The 17,089-nt window shown below is 44.7% G+C and overlaps 1 protein-coding gene across 1 annotated transcript in view; it reads left to right on the forward strand.

Annotated features, from left to right (window-relative positions):
* The window catches only part of LHFPL2 (LHFPL tetraspan subfamily member 2), a 406,613-nt gene that overhangs the window by 87,079 nt on the left and 302,445 nt on the right, over nucleotides 1–17,089 (forward strand). The window contains exon 2 of the mRNA XM_086960742.1: nucleotides 2,106–2,216. The gene's annotated coding sequence lies outside the window, so the exon portion shown is untranslated. The remainder of the gene's footprint in view (nucleotides 1–2,105; nucleotides 2,217–17,089) is intronic.

Here is a 17,089-nt window from a genome sequence, read left to right on the forward strand (position 1 = left end):
ATCTGACACTGTTTAAAATAATTTTCCAATTAAGAATAGGTTGTGGCAGGCTGTAACTCCCATCATCTAAATAGTGTTTTTTAAACCATGGCAACCTCGATAGGGCAAATAATTCTGAGATATGATGACTGACAGCTGTTGGTGATTTCCCCACATACTAGAAGTATTGGTGGATCAAGCATCCTAGACCAGTGGCAGCAGTGATACAGACTTTGTCTCAACCAGTGAACCTTCAGCTGTTACAGGCCAAGGCAGCAAAGGTTGTAGTTCAGAGTATTACTGAACTGATGAATATAGGAATGACTACTTACCAGAGCATCCCAATTACATCTAATTCACTTCACCAAAGTACAGTTGCATTATAGAAGGCACAACCATGCTTACCTCTCCTAGGAATACTGCTACTTCGATTGAGGCATGTATATTGGTAAATCATGAGATTAATACAAGGGGTTATTGCACGATTTCTAATTCCCATTCCAAGGTACTGACGGTTTTGAAAAACCTGCTCCCTGCGCATCAACAAATCGGGGGCGTAACAGGCACCCAGAGCCCTCGCTGTGCGGGGGGGGGCATCAAGCTTCAGGGAGCCCCCTCAGCACAGCATTCTGGCTGCAGGGCTCCTGATTGAGCCCGGAGGGGGGCCCCCGAGCTGCCTTGCAGGGAGGCCCCCTCCATGTTCGTTATGCGAGTGCAACAAATAGACTCTTTACTTTCACTCTTCAGTTGACTGGGGGTGAGTGTTTGATTTGCTCAAACGCTCCGTCCATCATCCCCTTTGGTATCGCTTTGTTCGCCCTAAGTTGGCAGGGTATTCCCAAACGTAGGTCCCTTGCTCACTCTACCACTGGATTCAAGCCAGCCTGGCGAGTATTATGAATCCGAAACCATTCCTAGGACGCTTGTTTCCAGTCTAGGGAAGACCTGGCTTGACAGTAAATGTAAATGTAAATGTGTGGGACTTGTAAAGCGCACTGTTGCCCGTGAGCATCCTGGCGCTGAAGACCGCTGGGGAACCCGTCCTGGCTTTCCCTGTGAGATGGTCCCTTCTGGGTATCTCCAAGGTGAAACCAGGCATCCCTGGCGTTTGTGGGGGGCCGTTGTAGAGATGAGGCAAGCTTAATGCCCAGAGTTGCCGAGTGTGATCCCTGGTTAGAGTAGGCACCGAGGCGAGAATTATCCAGTCCGTTGACCCTGGTCCACGACCCTGCCGCGTCGGGAATTGAACCCTGGTCCCGGGCTGTTCTCTGCTTCCGGGTCTGTCGCCTCTAACCAGTGAGCCACACCACTCCAGTTTGGGCTGAACTGTTCCCATGAGGCACAGGGTCAGACTGATTTGCATATGGCCATGTCTGAACTGGGGTGGTGGAGTGAGCTAAAGATTGGTGATAGATTAAAGCCAGATCAGTTGACTGGGGGTGAGTGTTTGATTTGCTCAAACGCTCTGTCCATCATCCCCTTTGGTACCATTTTATTAAGAGCGCCTCCATGAAATCTGAAATGTGAAATGCGATACCCCCTTAATCGTTCTTCTTCTAGGCTGTGCAGGACTGCTATGGTCTATGATAACACTGCTCATTCAATTGCACGTCCCACGTGGAGTAAAATCACATTAAGATAAAGTTGCGTGGTCCAAGTCCAAATTGCTCAGAAGTCGGTGACCTAAACAAAGACCACTTCATTAGGAAAAACTGTTGCATGCCTATGATGGCGAACGATGAGCAAAATATCACTTTATGACAGATTACTCTGTATGCAAAAAAGCTTCATGTATATGACTGGGTCGTAACCCCCATCATCTGCGCTGATCCAGACCTGGCCCTGAAAAGGCCACCCCCTTCCACGCCTCGTTCATTCATTCTACTGCTGGGGTCCGTCTTTACAGGAGTGTGTATGACTGAGCCTGTTCCAGGGGTTCATCTTTCTATGGTTGAACATGGCTGAGCGTTGGGTGGCTGGCGGTATCTGTGTATTTTGTTGGAAAACAGGTGGAAGTGTTTGGCAAGTTTCTGCAAAAGAGGTACCCTCTGCTTAGCATTTATTAACCGTCTTCCAATATCCCTCTTTCTTTTAGCACTAATGGTCATCTTTACTGTCTTTCGCAGGAAATACCGCCGTGTGCAGCATCGTGGATTACCGGCAGCAGATCCACCGGTGGATCTTAAGTGGATCCCTTCGTGCAGAGTGTGACGGATCCCTTCGTGCAGAGAGTGACGGTAATGTGGAACCTCGTCTCAGTGCCTATACTTTGCTGTCTAGTGTCCCCCTCGCTGCAGACGGTACCTGCTCTTCGGGGCAGCGGGGAGAGTTTGCTTGATGACACGTCCCCGTCCACATGTTTGTTGCAGCGGTCACTCCCGTGGATCAAGGCATGAGGGCGGTATTTGTGGAGGGGACAGGGTTGTCCTCCGACCATGATGTAATGGGACTTGTTTACTTATTACTTACGTTTTTGTGCCAGCTTTCTTTCTCTGGCATTTGTAGTTTACAAGCAGGGCCGAGCGCGTCTGTGATTGCAAAACCCTCTTTAAGACGCTCCATCTGCTTCGCATATGGCACTGTGCTATGCTGCGGTGTACAGCCACTCTGTTCTACGTTAATTAGCATTTATAATACTTCTTGTAAATTTGTGTGACGTAATCACACACGTGGGCAGTCGGCGTGGTCCTTTGATTGTTTTGGGCTCACAGGCGCAGGGCGGTTTTTGAGCTGTTCTGATTCAAGGTTGTTCCTCTTCTGTGTTTTCTAAGTAAAGACGTTGCTTGCGTCCTTGCTGTTCACCCACAGACTATTTATTGCCTGCTCTCCAGTCTCTTTTGGTCTTTACCTTTGTGTTCACCCGTCATTGCTTTGTGCAAATGGTGTTCGCATATTTCTATCTTTGCTAGACAGCAATATGTGTAGCAAGTAAAGGGCCAGCAGGTGCAGTGACACCGCCCCAGCCGTGTGAGAGGCCCTCTCCTCTGCACTGCATGTATGGCGGCCTTCAGGGTCCCAAACTGTACGGTAGTGGTCTGCCAGCTGATGAAAGTTGGAAACAGTGAAGCAGCCATCGCGTCACTCTCTGCCCGGAGCATCGACAATCTGTCTCTTGTGAGAGGCATTAAACGGGGCACGCGCCCATGATTGCTGCAGCTGCGGTGATAAAAGATAATGCGCGTGACCGCAGAGGGCCGCGGGCGCGCCCGGGGTGACAAGCGTCCATCTGCCTGTGCGGGCTGGGGGCGGCGAGGGGCGGGGCTTTGTTCTGATAGATAGGGTATCACAGGCGCGAGGGGCCCCGTGCTGGGGCAGCAGATGGAAGCCATGGCTCCTGTGGAGAGGCTATTAGCCAGCTGGAGCCGCCCTTTCAAAGGCGTTAATGCACGTGTGATTGTACGCTAATGAGCTAGTAATATTTAATTGCATTTATTGTGTCTATCTATATGCTCTGGTACTGGAACCCAGCTTCGTGTCTGGCACCTTGAACATCCACTGGCTGCACTTGTGCTTTACAATCGCAGTGGATTTGTTAACTTGTTATACATTGGCAAAGCCAATAGGTGTAGTTTTAATGCACCAGTGCTTGTAAATATAGACGTTCATAGATACAGTTTTTTTTACCATCCACAAATGTTATTGTTTGTTTTTAAAGCCCGCCTGATTGATACATAAATGAATAAACTGCTGATTGAATGTATTTTATGGTTCAAATCAATTTTAATTAATTGTTGTCAAATAACACATACGCTCACCTACATCCAACAGCCAGTGAGGTAGGTACACTACAATATTGGGGAGGGGCAAATGAGGGTGTAGGGCACACTGAAAGGGAGTGCTAGTCGGGGGTGGGGAACATTGGCATGGTTCATACAAGTAGCAGTACTCTCCACCTGTACAACATCCTTCTCTGAAGGGGTTCAGTGCCATGAAAGTGAGGCCCACGAGGCACCAGTTTGGTTTTCCCTGTTGTGGGATTCTCTCTCATGATCTCCTGCGTGAGCTGAAGAATTCCGAGGTCGTTTGGGCAGGGAAGTTCACAACACTCTTGCGCATATAAGCGGATGCATGTGGCTCACATTTTTAAAATTGTGGCAACTTGGCTTCCAGTGAGGCTGTGATTTTTCATTTGCAGTAGTTTCCCATAAGGCAAGGGTCTTCAAACTGTGGGGCGCGACCCCCAGGGGGGCCGTGGAGCGATGCAAAGGGGGTCGCGCCTTCACAGTGTCACTTCTGCCCTGGCATCCAAGGCTTCAGCCCCCCTCCTCCCCCATCCTGTGTCTCAGCCCGGGCTGCTGCAGTGCAGCTCGCGCTCCTGGGGCCTCGGCTGGGCAGTGTCTGGAGTCTTATCTCCGGCCCGAGTTTTTCACAGGTCTTTAAAGACCATTTGCATATTTACATGCCTTTGTTAACTGATTACTAAAGCTTAGGTTTTTATGGTTCCAGTAACCCCTGGGCCCCTGCTCTGCCTATTCCTTACATTTGTATTTTTACACTTACTTGTAGTGTGAGAATGCATTTAATGTAAAGAAATATAAAGTTGGGTTGCCAAAAGAAACATGCCTGCTATGTGTTGTTTAAAGATCCTGCAGAGACCTGCTCTTGACACTAAATTGAGTTATAAATAAAAAAGTATGTATTGATTAGTGATGTGACTTTTCTGTCTTTATTTTCTTTAATTATTAGTCATGGATCATTGAGGCATCCCTAGCTAACAATTAAAAGTGCTTTCTATTTATATTTGCTGTTCTAAGTATTCACAGATAAGTACAAAAATTACAGCTAGGTGATAATGAGCTGGTAACCCTAATCCTTAGACTGGAAGTTTGTTGCAGGATCAGCACATTATTTATTTCCTCCACCCTCGAACCCTGATTAATGCCATTATAACATTAGTTGAACCCTACGCTTCAAGTTTCTGGGAATGCACCCTGCTTTCAAACTACTCACTTCTCATTCTCGCCTTCACTTTCACCCTGCACTCCCAGCGATCACAATGCACTCCCACTGATCACCATGCACTCCCACTGATCACCATGCACTCCCACTGATCACCATGCACTCCCAGCGATCACAATGCACTCATACTGATCACAATGCACTCATAGCAATCACAATGCACTCACACTGATCACAATGCACTTACACTGATCACAATGCACTCACACTGATCACAATGCACTCATAGCAATCACAATGCACTCACACTGATCACAATGCACTCACACTGATCACAATGCACTCATAGCAATCACAATGCACTCACACTGATCACAATGCACTCATAGCAATCACAATGCACTCACACTGATTACAATGCACTCACACTGATCACAATGCACTCACACTGATCACCATGCACTCACACTGATCACCATGCACACTCATCACCATGCACTCACACTATACACCCGCTCACCCTGCACTCACAGTGATCATAATGCACTCACAGTGATCACAATGCACTCACACTGATCACCATGCACTCACAACATTTCCCCGCTCACCCTGCTCTCACAGTGATCACTCTGCACTAAAAATTTGCTTGCATTGTTCACTCAGTACCTCACCCTGCAGTCACACGAGCACACTTCTCACCCTGCACTCATGTGACATTCCACTCACCTGTCCCACCCTTACTGCTCAATCTGTAGCTTGGTACAAAGAAGATGTACCATGCACATCAGAGAACTGAGTGTGAGTAAACTATGAGTAGCGCACCCCCCCCCCCCCCCACCCGAAGTTCGGGTCTAGTGGATGCCCTGCTTCTGCCTATTATTTACCTTTGTAGTGCGCTACTGTTACCAAAAGGTGTCCTGGGGCTAATAACCATCTGCCTGTAATGTGAGAGAGGGATCCGGGGTTGGGAGAGGAGAGAAGAGAGGGATGGAAGGAAGAGGGTGAGAGGAAAGGGGCATGGGTAAACTGCTTAACTCTGCACAAGACCCCCACGGTTTGAATGCACCCTTGCTGCACCCGGTCATGGCCAGGTGAGCTTCTAATGTGGCAGAGCGTATTCCTGCGGATTGGGAGGCCCTTCACAGAGGTTGACTAGACATCTTTCTGATGTTAATTGCTGTATTTTGGTTATAAACTGGTACTGATGGGGTGAAATCTATCCTCAGTATTGCTGTGTTAAAAAAAAAGCAATGCTACCCCAAAATACGCAGCATCACAGAACATTATTTACATTTTCTACTCACACAATTTAGTGAAGCCTGTCGCATAATTTGGTCCTCACCTTCCTCATAACCTAGAGGTTTCGAAATTTTTGTCAGGAGGGGGTCCTTATGCTAGAAAATGTTGACAGGGGGGTCTCGGCAACCAAAAGTTTGAAGACCTCTGCCATAAGGTATGCAGCCCATCAGCGTGATCAGGTGTGGAATTGGTGCTCCATTCAGAGGTGTTTACCTGCTTAGCCGCTCATAGTGTCATTGTGATAGCCTTCCCTTTGCTAGAGTATAGGGGGCAGGCCAGTGCATTTGGTAGCCCCAAAAATATATAAATGGGCAAGTTGTGGAGGTCTGTGTCAAGGATCTCATTATATCATAATTCAGTAAAAGATGGTTTCCTATATGTATTTGATGAACAGTTGAACTTATACATATGTCACAATGTTGAAACATTTTTATCATGCATACATATGAATGTACTCGATTTTTACAAATGAATAATTTTTTATGAATTAATTAAAATGTATCAAATGTACAAAAACCTGTTTTGATTGCTTCTTATTGTTTTGTTTGGCAAATGCCAGCATTTATGTGCTAGTGTTTATTATAGATTTGCCTGAGTATTATATTCACATAAAATGTTTTGCCCTGACTCAGGAAATTAATCCACATCAGGGGGTCCTTGTTTGTTTCACACAAAAAATGCTTTTAGAAGATGGTCATTCCATTCCTTTGGCATGAATAGGCGTTCCAGCTCCAACTCCCATCTCTTCTGGCCTGGGAACTTGGTGAAGCCCATAGACCTATTAAGGAAGGTGTAGATGTCGGAGAGGAGACTCTTAACGTTGTGTCTGGTGATAACCATTCTCGAATTTCGTTAGGCATCTGCCCACCAGGAGTCAGATCTGGGGCTAGGAGACCCAGTGCTTAATGGCCGTGTAGTGCCATGTTTTTGCAGTTCTTAACCTCTTGCAAGCACATGACTGCCCCCTGCCGTCATGAGTCACGGTGGGCGTGTGCTCACGACGGCCGGGGGCCATCTGAATCCCGCCCACTATGTAAATGACCCGCGCAGCGTGACAATTCGCCACGCATGCAAGGGTTTAAACCATAATTTATTGAAATTGTGCAAAATCCATGAGCCCTATGTGTTCAAACAAATGTATGTTTTAGGTGTGAAATTGTCCCTAATGCATTCCACTGAAAGTTCTTCCTGAAAAGGCGGAATGATGCACCAAATAGCCAATTAACACTTGGCAAGAGTGGTGCTTCTATGGGTGGATCCAAAGCCCACGTTTGGTATATTTTCAAAATTTGGTAACAATCAACTCAGCCCATCCATGTGGGCGAAGGGGCCACGTCCCCTCATCTTTTTGCAAAGAGGAAGAGTTTGTCAAACTGAGCAAAGGTCAGCCTGGCAGACACTCCTCTAGTCAGACAGCAAGGAGCTAGGCGTGAGCTAAATGCGCTGGCTCCTGGCCGCCTGAGCTGACCTCCATTTTAAGCCTAGAAGTGCCCATGGCTAATTTTTAATCAGTGACACCTTGTCACAGGGTGGGGTGGGGTCTGCAACTCTTACGGAACCCATCCTACTCTGACAACTGTGGGACTGCTTCCCTCCTTCATTGGCTGACCATGGGCCTGCCAATGCGGAAAGGCAGCAGTCCCAACCCTCTGTGGTCCTTCAAGGCGTTCATCTCCTGGAGCTGCAGGACTAGTAAGTTTTCTGTTTTTGAATATTTGGTGTGTGCATGCATGCATGTATAAATGTATGAATTTGTTAGGAGTGTATGAGTGGCCTTGTGAATGCATGGGTGTGAGTGTATATGTTTGCTCTGCCCGCCCTGCTCCCTGTCATAATTACCAGCCGCCACTGGTACAATAGGTTTTGATGACAAATGCATTGTCAAACCAGACTAAAATAGAAACTGTGATTATAGACATCAAGTGACTAAAATACAAGGAGGAGTGGAAATCACGTTTTGAGAGAGACTTGTATACTTCATTTGGTCAAGTACTTCAGTAATTATGTTTGTTTTGAGAGCTGTTTACTGTAGCACCAGTTTCACAAGCAGTGGCTAAATCTTACAACGCCACATAAAAAGGAGTCTTTTGAAAGCCAAAAATCCACCTGTTTTTAGAGGCAGTGTTTTATTATTTGAACTGAAAAAACCCATTCTAATTTTCTTATTTCAATGTTTCTCATTTTCTGTCTTTGCTCTTGGGTCCCTGCATCTGTGAAGCAAAGAGTCTAAGGTGCTTCTTTTGGCATAGCTGGCTTATCGTATTGAAATGTGGTCCCAGGATATCTCCGTACCCTTCAATACAAAAGTTCCATTAACACAGTAGGTTTAAAACCAAGCCTTGCAATGCTGGCGGACTTGGCCTTAGCTGCAGATTCTATTGTATTTGCTAGCTCGTCTAGATGTGGTACAGCGGTGCAATGCTTTTAGTCAAAGGAAAACTAATACATACAAAGAGCTCCTGACTTTTTCAGGAAGCCCAGCTTCCCACTTTAGCTTTAGTCTCCGAGTCCCGCAATTTCTGGTTCTGTGCTGCTTTAAAATGACTCCACCAGCACTTTGGAACCAGGACTGTTTGTCCCCTCTTGCTTGATCCCATCCTGGGCTTTATTGCCCATTATTTACCGAGCATGGGGAAGAAAGGAAGCAGGTCTAGTCCTTCTTTTATTTCCATATAGGTTCATACAAATTGTTCAGACAGTACAGCGATTATTTGCCATTTGGTGTATTGGCAGCCCTTCTTCTATGTCGGCAGTCGGGGTCTCCATACCAGTAATGGCACTCTAGCTGCTGCCCGTGCCTGGCCTTTCCAAATAGAGGTATACAAGAAATGCTTCCTTGACCTGTACCACCTCCTCCTCCAGCAGTGGGCTCCTCCTCTTGGACCTTTGAGCTCAAACAGCATTCTGGCCTCCTGAGACAGTTTGGGGAGCAACAAATGTGTAAATATGATAGTAATCATCCATGTTGCAGAGGGACGTATTCGAAAACTCCCTCGTTTTATGGTATATATAGCTCATTCTCCTTGCACCTAATAACATGATATAAATAGGATATGAAATAGCAGTGTAAGAAAAGTCATCATGATGCTGAGAAATGGAAGAAAAAGAAATAGGAAGTATGTTTCTTAAGTACAAAGTGAAAAAAAGTATGAAGATGCAGACTAGTCAAAGGCCTAGACTTCAAAGCTTTATGCGCAACAAGGGAAAACAAACAAAAGTGGGATTTGACTGGGGAGAGATGGGGTGGGTGGGACCAGTCTGATTTTGAGGGGGGGTCAAGACAACTAGTAGGTCTTTGAAAGTTCAGTCACAGAGAGTGACACAGTGTATCCATTTAAAGGCCTAAACAGAGGCAACAGAACTGGTGTCAACAATGAACCGGGAGCTAGCCTGGAGAGCGAGCCAGGAGCTTGTAAATCTGTGGATAGGTAGGATCGTAAAGAGGACCTTATTGGGCAAAAGTCGATCATAGTGGTGATGTGGTGCAAACAGTTTGGCCAAGATCAGCAGACCACCAGTCTAGATGACTGGACCAGAATAAGGTACCTTGGAATTTATGAAAAGGATAGATTTTGCTTGCTGTATGAGAAAAAAGTAAGTATCCAGTAATACGAGAAAATGAAAGTGAGGGATCACTGCATTGTAAACCAAGAATCTGTGTTTATGGGGAAAACAAAGGAGGACACTTTAAGAAGGAAAAACTGAATCTAAAGCAATGTAAAAATATGGAAATATTTGTTTGGTTGAAGAGTGAGTCATAAAGCATTATATATATTCTACTCTGTTCTTCCATTTCTGCATGGCGACTCTGTCATTTGGACTTGAACTTACAAACACACACGTCTGTAAGAGGTAGGGTGCTGGCTTTCCTTTTCCATCATCTCAAGATAAACCAGAATTGGTAATGCCTATAGTTTCTGCATTATAAATCCAAAAGCTAAGCTATTGGCTTTGCTGAAAGCTTGTTTTCAAAGCACCAGCAAGAAAAAATATCCCCGTGGTCACAACGTATGTAAATGCAATATTGATCATTTATGAATCTTTTTTTTTTTTTGTTAGAAAAACCCATGCTAAGGTGACCACCGGTCCATCCTGATGCATGCTCATGCATGGGCGGCAATTTTGAAACCTGCTTTAAACATTTCGAAAAAATAATTCCAAGACAACCGCCAATGTGCCACATGCATGGTAATGCACTAGAGGCCGTTTTGCCTTTTTCCTTATAATTTAATTTACAGTTCGAAGATGGTAGAGGCCCTTTTTCAAACAGTAAACTAAATTGCAGGAAACAAGTGTAGGAGAAAATAAGTAAAGTGCACCGGAATGAGAATGCAGGTGTGGGCCCTAAAAAAAAAAAAAAATCAAAAAACATGGGGCGGTGGGATGGGGGTGCAACGAAAATGAGTGAGCCACCTAACAGCAGCATACAGCTAGCGGACCCTCGCAAAGAAAAATGAAAGGCAGGAAGAGGATGGTCAGGACAAAACAGTGACCTAGTGGTAGTCGGGCATTGCAATGCCAAAAAAGGTTGAAAGACATTTTTTAAAATAAGCAGGTAGGAAAGGGTATGGCAGCAGGGGACTAATGGAGAATGGGGGGGGGGGGGTAGAAAAGCAGTTAGGGCACTCCCATGTAGAGCTAAAAAAATAAACTAAAAATGTAGTTCCCTTATGTCATCAGCTGAAGGATCATTCAGTCTAAAGCGCTGTGAATAAAGAATGCTGCAGGATCGGAACAAGAAAGTATAAGATGGAAATCAGGAGCATTGAACCGAAAAAGACAAAGCCATTCAGTCCTGAAGAAGGCGCTGCACCGAAGCGATGTATATATTGAAGACAATAGGTGTTTTACAACCCACAGCTAAACTCCTGGCAAGACCTAAAAAAGATCATTGTTTATAAGTGGAGTATTGACGTCTGTCCTAAAGCAGACATTTATGTAACATCCAATAAGATTGTCTGTCTCTCCCATATTGCAGTTGTATTATAGGACATGTTACCCACATTCTTAAGTCAGTCCAGGAAGGGCTAAAAGCCATGCATTCCTTCTGTAACATTTCAGAAGCCACCTACCTACCTTATGCTAAATGCATTTTCACCAGTGGCATTGCAAGGGAAGTAAGGGCACAAGTACAAGAAAATGAAACTGCCTGACCTCTGGTTCAGTAATATTATATACCAACAATCGGGGTTCAGTGGGTCCCTCTGGCCCTATTTCCACTGTACCTGCTGCACCCTTGAAAGAAACACTCCCAATTCTCACACTGGTAATGATGTGGTACTCTTCAAAACCCATCCGTGTCACTCTGTAATAAAGAACATAGGAATGGGCCTCTGGGGATCTTTTGAGTTGTTTTACATATACCTTTAAAGTGTCACCTAGCACCGTGGGGACTTTTGTTATGTTATGTTAATAACCATTTATAGAGCGCGTGTACACCCGTAGGTTTCATGGCGCTGTTGTAGAGACGTAACCAATCCCTAAGCGTAGGCTTGCTCGAACAACCACGTCTTCATGGACTTCCTAAAGACCAAAAGATTGTTGCAATTCCTGAGTAAGCAGGGGAGGGAGTTCCAGAAAGTGGCTGCCAGATAGGAGAAGCAGCTTCCTCCTTGCCTTTTTCGATTGAACGAGGGGATGGTGACCAGGCCAAGATGGGCAGAACGTAAGTTACGCTGGGGTTTATAGTTGTTAATCATGTTTCTTACAAATTTAGGTCCGTTACCGTGCAGTGCTTTAAAAGCAGTGCAGCCCGTCGTAAAAGCGATCCTTTGGGCCATTGGTAACCAGTGTAGTTTTGCCATACCAGGTCTAGCTGACTGCCATTTCGGTTGTTTCCAAATAAGTCTTGCCGCCTGATTTTGGACCATCTGGAGTCGTTTTGCAGTCCCACATGGTAGGCCAAGATATAGGGCATTCGAGAAGTCCAAGCGAGAGAGTACCAGGGCTATCACTACCTGTATGAGCCCCTAGTGGGTCAACAGGTGTGCAATTTTCCTGATCTTCCGAAGTTGGAAAAAGCTAGAGGAAACAGCTCCCACCTGTCCTTTAAGTGACATGCCGGCGCTGAGGATGACCCCTAAGCTTTTGGCCGAAGGGGAAGCCGAGGGCGGGGAGCCCATATCGGTCGGCCAGAAATGTGGGCCCCAACTGAACTCACTCTTCCCGGGCAATACTAGTTCTGTCGTTCCCGGATTGAGTTTAAGATGGTTCAGGTCAATCCACCTCCGTATGTGGGCATTGTTGCCTGGAACTCATCTGCTGAGTCTGGGGAATTCAAAGAAATTATCAACTGCCTGGAACTCATCCTCTGAGTCTGGGGAATTCAAAGGAATTATCAACTGCAGGTCATCAGCGTAGTTGAAAATGGTAATCTTGCAGTTTTTTAGGGAATGTATCGGGGGTCAGAGGTATAGATTGAACAAAAGTGGCGACAGTGATGAACCCTGAGGCACCCCACAGAGGGAAGATAGTCTCGGGGCTGAAAATGTTCCGAGTCTCACTGACTGCGTCCGATTGGTGATGAAGGAGGCTATCCATCTAAGAGCGGGCCCCCTGAGGCCGGCCTGTTGGACACGGTTCAACAGTATGTTATGGTTATGAACTTTGTGTGTTCTGCACCTCAGCTTGTCCATTCCTTCCCTTGATTTTGAAAGGAGCCCTTAAGTGGAGGGTTTTCTATAGCTCTCGGTCTTATAGCTCACAGAAGCCTTGCATTTCAGCACTTCTGGTGGCTTCAATAATAGATGATCATCCAGTGGTGTTGTGCGGTGTGTACTACAGGTGGCCGAGTTCTATGAACTCCTTCCAGGTAGTTTATTTAAATCTAAAGATTAAAAAAAATGCTAGTTGTCTCTGTACTGAAATTCGTAGTCCATTTTTTCTAATCCCATGTATGTACGTTTTAAATTATAGGACACTGCCTAGCAAAAGAAAATTAAGCATTCTGCCACAGAGTACCAGCATCTCGTGAAATAAGCTACACCGGTGCATTTGTAGATGTCGGCAGTAAAATGTTGCCATGGGGGTGACAAAACATTATGGCCATTTGCAGCAGCTGAGCTTTTTTTTGGCCTCTGCCGGGACCTGGACTGCAGTGTTTTTTTTCCAGTGCCATTGACTAGGACAGGTGTGCATCCTAACAAAATAGGTAGCCTTATTGTTCGAAGATCTACTTAAGTGACACTGCAAATCTATGGATTCTCCTTCCAGCTTGAGTCTGTCATCGTTATCTTGAGTGGTTAATTAAAACCATTACAATATAAAAACGCATGACACATTTATTATAAAATGTCCAAAATTCTTCTTTCAGTATCTCCTGCCATGGCGGACTCTGGTCTTACTGGTAATACAGTGTATAGATGCGTGGTAAAGCCTTGTTGCAGTAAGAGGGGTATCATTGGAGCAAGGCAGTGATTAAGGGGCAGCGTAGGCTGCAGCCTGGTGGCAGACTCCTGCTCTGCCCAGGATCAAAGATATAGGGCCATACTGACTGATAGTCCAGTTCCGGCCCCACCTGGTGCTTAAGGATAATCATGAAGTGGGCTAGAAGTCTGTCATTTTCTGATTCTCAGTGGGCGAAGAGCAGTGTGATCTATAAGCTACTCTTCCTGGACTTTTGCGAAGACTGCTATATGTGGTCATTGCTCACTGCAATTTAGTTTTATTGCATACCCTGGACTGAACCTCCCTTTCTTTTTGTGAAGACTGCAATATATGAGCATTGCTCACTGCAATTTCGTTTTAAGGTAGTCGTGGCCATCCTTGTGTCTGGGTTGGAGCAGTATTTATCCCTCTTGTTCTGAACATTGCAATCGCTTGGATAATTGAAGTTTAATATGGTTATATTTTCTAGGGTGTGGGCTGTGAGGGTTACCCTTTTCTTTAAGGGGTACGGGGCTCACACCCTGACTCTTGACAGTGACCCTTACTGCCCATGGGTTGAGTGCAGGGTCTTGGACAGTGTACTTTGGATACTTGCTCATGGTTTCCGTGAAGTATATGGACATCTCTGCTCAACACTAAAGAGTAATTCATCATTAACATGTATTACTCTGGCTGTCCATAACACACAGATTACATATAAAACAATCAATTAAACAGAACGTGGAAAATCTAAAATTTACAGTGTGGACATTTGACTACGTATAGCTTTTATGTTTTCGTGTCTGTATATGTGAACACTGTAAACTTAATTTTCCATGTTATGTTAGTTTAATTGATTGTATTATATCTGTAATCTGTTATGGACAGCCAATACCATAAGGGTCAGAAATCTACTCCAGGCATTGAAGAAAATTTCGAGGAGTAGATTTACGGTGGGTCTTTATGCACTGGCACTGCAGTGTGTCCAGTAACAGGATGGGAGCTTGACTTGAGCGTCTCATCTTAATCGGCCCAAGATCCTTTTTCTGTCACTTCAGTAGATGCATTTGCGAAATCACGGGTCCATGATTGCCAGAGATACCAGCACACTGCACTAATACTGATTAAATCTGACTGATGGGCAAGTCAATCTGGATTTTATTTCAAATATATTGCCATTAAGTATAATAGGAGAGGCCCTTTACTGCCATAAATTGCGTATACACTTTGAATACCTCTCAAAACCCTAAACTAATGTGGCCCTGATATCACAGGACCTCTATTATGGGCAGGCATAGTCTTCGGGTCTGGCCAAAACCTTAAAAATCATTCTGTTTCAACTCTCACACTGCGGATAAAAACAGTGGGCCAGGTGCCACGTTGAAAGCCCAGGGGACAGCCACTTTTAGAGTCCCTTGCGTCACCCAAAAAACAGGATATATGCTACTGGCAGCGTCCAGGACAACCATGGCTGGGAAGGAGAGGAAGCCTACCTGCGGGCATGTCTGCTCTGTGGTGGAATTCAACAGCATGATCAAGAGTTTTTGAGAACCTAGAGAAATGTATAACGGGTACTGAGAAAGTCGGCATGATGTGAATGCAGTATCATGTTTTTAGGTGTCGGTTAGCATAGGCTGCGCACATACGCAGTCTCGCTGGCAAGATTTAATGAGTTAGAGTATGTTTCACTAGTAAGGTTAAGCCCCGCCCCTCTTTTCCATTGGCTGGCGTCACCGTTCATGCTAAACGGTGGCCAGCCATTGGAAAAGAGGTCCTAGTGACGTACTCTTTTTCTCTTAAAGAGCCGTCCCATTCGGACTGGCTTCATTGACTTCGTGTATGGTAAAAGGTTTGTTATCTTCTTTATGGGGGCGAAACAGATCGCCCCATAAAGAAGATAATAAACTTTTTACTCCAGCAGGAAGTCATGCCGAGCCCGTCCAAGTGGGACGGCTCTAAAAGAGAAATTTCTTTCATTTTAGTATAAATGTGGCACCCGCGCTTTACTTAAAAAAAATGTAAATGTTACAAGTAAAGCGTGGGTGCTGCGATTATACTAAAATGAAAGAAATAGAAAAAACATCTATTTCTTTAATTTTGGTATAATCGCGGCACCCGCGCTTTACTTGTAACATTTTAAAAGTAAAGCGCGGGTGCCCCGATTATACCAAAATGAAAGAAATAGATGTTTTTTCTATTTCTTTCATTCTGGTTGAATGGGCAGACAGGCATGTCCGTTTAAATACCTGGACGGAGCATGCGCGAACCAGCCGCACTGCATTTACCAGTTCCGGCCACCACTTGCGCACCTTGAAATCCACAACATATGTGGAGCTTCATGCATATTTTTAGGATTTGTAAACATAAGCGAATATATGCAAATCAAAAATGGAAATCTACAGTGCTTAGCTCTCAGTATTTTTGTGACTTACACCCTTTGTCTTCTTACCAGTGCTTTTGCTATACCAACTTCTAGAGAACTTGGATACAGAGTCCGTACCAGTATTGAGTGGCATATTAAAGTAAATATACAGAGAATGAAAAAAGCTACCACTTAACTTATTTTGTTATGTAAATTGCTAATGTGCCTCTTGCATTGTATTATGCTAAGTGTAAGTAAAATGCAGTTTATTCAAGCTTTTATCGCGAGACAGCAGCAGTGTGAGCTATAACTGTATCCATTAAACACTCATGTGTGACCTTTTGCCTCTGCACTTAATAATAAGATAAGTAACAAGCAATTAACTCACTGTGGCCCCTCTATAGTGTCCTCTATGAAAGGAACCCCTATGGTGAAAGTTTTGTAGTGCACCCTTAGCCATGGTGGTATCAGTGCCTTTTTTCCCCCCAACATTTCCTCTACCTGTGGCCCGAACACATGTTCGCCATCGTATCGGACTTTCTCTTGAAAAACAGTTTTCAGGTTCAATTTGAACATTAGTGATCACTCTCTTTTTTTTTTTCTTTTCAATAATAACTACATTCTAGCAAATGTCATGGTGATACTCAGGCATTGAAACTCATCAGGTAAGAAGACAGTATTTCACACCGCCATCTTATTCTAATATTGATTCTGGACCTTTCCACGCGGGCCAGTTCAACGTCAGTTAAGGAACACATACAAATTCAGAGTGCATCTTTTTATATCTCAAACAAATATATACAAGAGTGGCAAGTATAAATGCACATCATTGACTTTATCTCCAGTTATTTACAAGAATGACCAATGTCAATATACATCTGATATGCTTTCTCTTCTAAGGAAACATTTAACAGGGAGGAAGGCATAAGGGCAACGTTTCTTGGAATGGTATTTTCATTTACAACCACTTGGAAATTCCAGCCACCTCAGAAAAATAGATTCGCTCTGGTTTGTTCAAGAGGTGAGGAACTGAAAGGTCTACAAAGCGTGGAACTAAGAAATCACGTAAGATACTGCTTCCATCACTGTGAGAAGAAGAGGAAATAATACATATAAGTGGAACGCTGTCCGTGGACTTGCATCCATGCAAATTACTACATTTCCTAATAGTTTGTCAGGTAAGCA

Source organism: Lissotriton vulgaris, chromosome 3_1 (assembly GCF_964263255.1).
Source record: "Lissotriton vulgaris chromosome 3_1, aLisVul1.2, whole genome shotgun sequence".
Classification (NCBI taxonomy): Eukaryota; Metazoa; Chordata; class Amphibia; order Caudata; family Salamandridae; genus Lissotriton; species Lissotriton vulgaris.